The 5,196-nt window shown below is 40.4% G+C and overlaps 1 non-coding gene across 1 annotated transcript; it reads left to right on the top strand.

Moving 5' to 3' along the window:
• The first annotated feature begins 2,608 nt into the window (after positions 1–2,608).
• On the top strand, positions 2,609–2,716 carry LOC130978461 (small nucleolar RNA R71). The gene has a single exon (XR_009086103.1). It is a non-coding gene; the product is annotated as a small nucleolar RNA R71 (small nucleolar RNA).
• The last annotated feature ends 2,480 nt before the right edge of the window (positions 2,717–5,196 follow it).

The following is a 5,196-nucleotide window of genomic DNA, read 5'->3' as shown; positions in this document are numbered from 1 at the left end:
GAGATCACCTTCTTCAAGGCCACAACTTCATAGAAGTGGTCTTGATGCACCTTTGAGAGGAATCTATCCATCTCCCATGACTCGGAGGTGGAAGCCTTTGCCTTCCCTTTCCTCTTTCTAGAGGTTTCTCCGGCCTTTGGTGCCATAATGGTTATGAAAAAGCAACGCTTTTACCACACCAAACTTAAAATGGTTGCTCGTCCTCGAGCAAAAGAAGAAAGGAGAGAGTGGAAGAAGAAGAAATGAGGAAGAGGGAGATGGAAGTGTGTTCGGCCATGAGGGGTGGGTTTTGGGAGGAAAAGTGGTTTGAATTTGAAGGGTGAGGTTGGTGGGGATTTATGAAGGATGGATGTGAGTGGTGAAGAGAAAGATGGGATTTGATAGGTGAGGGGTTTTTGGGGAAGAGGTGTTGAGGTGATTGGTGAATGGGGGAAGAAGAGAGAGAGTGATGGTAGGGTCCTGTGGGGTCCACAGATCCTGTAGTGTCAAGGAAAAGTCATCCCTTCACCAAATGTTGCTCAAAATCACGTTTTGAGCCATTTCTGGCGTTAAACGCCGGGCTGGTGCCCATTCCTGGCGTTTAACGCCAGGTTGTTGCCCTTTTCTGGCGTTTAACGCCAGTCTGGTGCCCCTTTCTGGCGTTAAACGCCCAGAATGGTGCCAGACTGGGCGTTAAACGCCCAACTGCTAGGCTTACTGGCGTTTAAATGCCAGCAGCTTCTTCCTCCAGGGTGTGCTATTTTTCTTCCTGTTTTTCATTCTGTTTTTGCTTTTTTTCATTGTTTTTGTGACTTCTTATGATCATCAACCTACAAAAAAGATAAAATAACAAAAGAAAATAATTAATTATAAAACATTGGGTTGCCTCCCAACAAGCGCTTCTTTAATGTCATTAGCTTGACAGAGGGCTCTCATGGAGCCTCAGAAATGCTCAGAACCGTGTTGGAACCTCCCAACACCAAACTTAGAGTTTGAATGTGGGGGTTCAACACCAAACTTAGAGTTTGGTTGTAGCCTCCCAACACCAAACTTAGAGTTTGACTGTGGGGGCTCTGTTTGGCTCTGTTTTGAGAGGAGCTCTTCATGCTTCCTCTCCATGATGACAGAGGGATATCCTTGGGCCTTAAACACCAAGGATTTTTCATTCACTTGAATGATTAGCTCTCCTCTGTCAACATCAATTACAGCCTTTGCTGTGGCTAGGAAGGGTCTGCCAAGGATGATGGATTCATCCATGCACTTCCCAGTCTCTAGGACTATGAAATCAGTAGGAATGTACTGGTCTTCAACTTTAACCAGAACATCCTCTACAAGTCCATGGGCTTGTTTTTGAGTTGTCTGCCATCTCTAATGAGATTCTTGCAGCTTGCACCTCTAAGATCCCTAATTTCTCCATTACAGAGAGGGGCATGAGGTTCACACTTGACCCTAAGTCACACAAGGCCTTCTTGAAGGTCATGGTGCCTATGGTACAAGGTATAGAAAACTTCCCAGGATCCTGCCTCTTTTGAGGCAGTTTCTGCCTAGACAAGTCATCCAGTTCTTTGGTGAGCAAGGGTGGTTCATCCTCCCAAGTCTCATTTCCAAATAACTTGTCATTCAGTTTCATGATTGCTCCAAGGTATTTAGCAACTTGCTCTTCAGTGACATACTCATCCTCTTCAGAGGAAGAATATTCATCAGAGCTCATGAATGGCAGAAGTAGGTCCAATGGGATCTCTATGGTCTCAATTTGAGCCTCAGATTCCCATTGTTCCTCATTGGGGAACTCATTGGAGGTTAGTGCACGCCCACTGAGGTCTTCCTCAGTGGCGTCTTCCTCCTCTCTTTCCTCCCAGAATTCGGCCATGTTAATGGCTTTGCACTCTCCTTTTGGATTTTCTTCTGTATTACTTGGGAGAGTACTAGGAGGGAGTTCAGTAACTTTCTTGCTCAGCTGACCCACTTGTCCTTCCAAATTTCTGATGGAGGACCTTGTTTCATTCATGAAACTTTGAGTGGTCTTTATTAGATCAGAGACCATTGTTGCTAAGTCAGAAGTATTCTGCTTAGAACTCTCTATCTGTTGCTGAGAAGATGATGGAAAAGGCTTGTTATTGCTAAACCTGTTTCTTCCACCATTATTGTTATTGAAACCTTGTTGAGGTCTCTCTTGATTCTTCCATGAGAGATTTGGGTGATTTCTCCATGAAGAATTGTAGGTATTTCCATAGGGTTCTCCTAGGTAATTCACCTCTTCCATGGAAGGGTTCTCAGGATCATAAGCTTCTTCCTCAGATGAAGCATCCTTAGTACTGTTTGGTGCATTTTGCATTCCAGACAGACTTTGAGAAATCAAATTGACTTGTTGAGTCAATATCTTGTTCTGAGCCAATATGGCATTCAGAGTGTCAATCTCAAGAACTCCTTTCTTCTGACTAGTCCCATTGTTCACAGGATTCCTTTCAGAAGTGTACATGAATTGGTTATTTGCAACCATTTCAATTAATTCTTGAGCTTCTGCAGGCGTCTTCTTCAGATGAAGAGATCCTCCAGCAGAGCTATCCAAGGACATCTTGGATAGTTCAGAGAGACCATCATAGAAAATACCTATGATGCTCCATTCAGAAAGCATGTCCGAGGGGCATCTTCTGATTAATTGTTTGTATCTTTCCCAAGCTTCATAGAGGGATTCTCCATCCTTCTGTCTGAAGGTTTGGACTTCCACTCTAAGCTTACTCCATCTTTGTGGTGGAAAGAACTTTGCCAAGAAGGCATTGACTAGCTTTTCCCAAGAGTCCAGGCTTTCTTTAGGTTGAGAATCCAACCATATTCTAGCTCTGTCTCTTACAGCAAAAGGGAATAGCATCAGTCTATAGACCTCAGGGTTAACCCCATTAGTCTTGACTGTGTCACAGATTTGCAAGAATTCAGCTAAAAACTGATGAGGATCTTCCATTGGAAGTCCATGGAACTTGCAATTCTGTTGCATTAGAGAAACTAATTGAGGCTTAAGCTCAAAGTTGTTTGCTCCAATGGCAGGGATAGAGATGCTTCTCCCATAGAAGTCGGGAGTAGGTGCAGTAAAGTCACCCAGCACCTTCCTTGCATTGTTGGCATTGTTGTTGTTTTCGGCTGCCATGGGTTCTTCTTCCTTGAAGAATTCGGTCAGGTCCTCTAAAGAGAGTTGTGCTTTGGCTTCTCTTAGCTTTCTCTTCAAGGTCCTTTCGGGTTCAGGATCAGCTTTAACAAGAATGCCTTTATCTCTGCTCCTGCTCATATGAAAGAGAAGAGAAAAAGAAAATGTGGAATCCTCTATGTCACAGTATAGAGATTCCTTGAAATGTCAGAGGAAAAGAGAATTAGTAAGAAGAAGGAGAAGGAAAATTCAAACTTCAATTGGATAATGTTCGAATTGTGCATTTAGAAGGAGTAGTACTCCATAAATAGAAGGATGTGAGAAGGAGGGAAGAGGATTTTCGAAAATTCAATTAAAAGATTTTGAAAACATTTTGAAAATTTGATTGATAATTTTCGAAAATTGAAAGTGAAAAAGAAATCAGGTGATTTTTAAAAAAGATTTTGAAATTAGAAATTAAAAAGATTTGATTGAAAACTATTTTGAAAAAAGATGAGGTTAAAAAGATTTAATTGAAAAGTTATGGTTTTAAAAAGATGTGATTGAGAAGATATGATTTGAAAACAATTTTAAAGGATATGATTTGAAAACAATTTGAAAAGATATGATTTTAAAAATTAGTGACTTGCCTAACAAGAAAAGATATGATTCAAACATAAAACCTTCCTTAATAGAAAAGGCAAAAAAATGTTCAATCAAATCATTAATTGTTAGTAAGTATCTTTGAAAAAGGAAAGAAATTGACTTTGAAAACATTTGATTGAGAAGATATGATTTGAAAAAGATTTGGTTTTGAAAAACTTTGAAAACTTGAAAAAAAAATTGATTTGAAAACAAAATTCTCCCCCTAGCACCATCCTGGCGTTAAACGCCCAGAATGGTATACATTCTGGCGTTTAACGCCCAAAATGCTACCTCTTTGGGCGTTAAACGCCCAACCAGGTGCCCTGGCTGGCGTTTAAACGCCAGTCTGCCTTCTTCACTGGGCATTTTTGAATGCTCAGCTTTTTCTGTATAATTCCTCTGCAGTGTGTTCTGAATCTTCAATCCCTTGTATCATTGACTTGAAAAGACACAAATTAAAAATATTTTTGGATTTTTAATAATTAAAATGCAACAAGAATCAAATAACAATGCATGCAAGACACCAAACTTAGCAGTTTGTATACTACTGACACTAATGAGACACATGAACACTCAAGTCAATAGAAATTAAAGATTAAAACAAGAAATATATGCATGGATTCGAAAAATGTAACAAAAACATGCATTTGACACCAAACTTAAGATGAGACTCTAGACTCAAACAAGAAATATTTTTGGATTTTTATGGTTTTGTAATTTTTTTTGTGTTTTTCGAAAATTAAGTGGAAAAAGGTATCAAAATTCTTTAGTGAGAATTCCAGGAATCAGTGCAATGCTAGTCTAAGACTCCGGTCCAGGAATTAGACATGGCTTCTCAGCCAGCCAAGCTTCCAAAGAAAGCTTCGGTCCAAAACACTAGACATGACCAAAGGTCAGCCAAGCCTTAGCAAATCACTGCTCCAAAAGCAAGATTGATACGAAATCAACAAGCTCTTGTGGTGATAAGTTGAAACCTCGGTCCAATCAGATTAGACATGGCTTCTCAGCCAGCCAGATTTCAACAAATCATCATGAAACTCTAGAATTCATCTTCAAGAATTTCGAAAAAAAATACCTAATCTAAGCAACAAGATGAACCGTCAGTTGTCCAGCCTGAACAATCCCGGGCAATAACACCAAAAAATTGATGTTGTTGCCGGATCTTGGCACTGATGTTACCAAAGGCTTGCTCAAAACTAGAACAATCCCCAGCAACGGCGCCAAAAACTTGGTCGGGCGAAATTGTGAACTATACTTTTTCACAACTCTCATAATCCCTGGTAATGGCTCCAAAAACTTGGTGCGCTCAATACCATGGCATTACACAACTTCGCACAACTAACCAGCAAGTGCACTGGGTCGTCCAAGTAATAAACCTTACGTGAGTAAGGGTCGATCCCACGGAGATTGTTAGTATTGAAGCAAGCTATGGTCATCTTGTAAATCTTAGTCAG

Source organism: Arachis stenosperma, chromosome 4 (genome assembly GCF_014773155.1).
Source record: "Arachis stenosperma cultivar V10309 chromosome 4, arast.V10309.gnm1.PFL2, whole genome shotgun sequence".
NCBI classification, from domain to species: Eukaryota; Viridiplantae; Streptophyta; class Magnoliopsida; order Fabales; family Fabaceae; genus Arachis; species Arachis stenosperma.
Note: the sequence above shows the minus strand (reverse complement) of the source record. Positions and strands in the feature narration are given on the sequence as shown.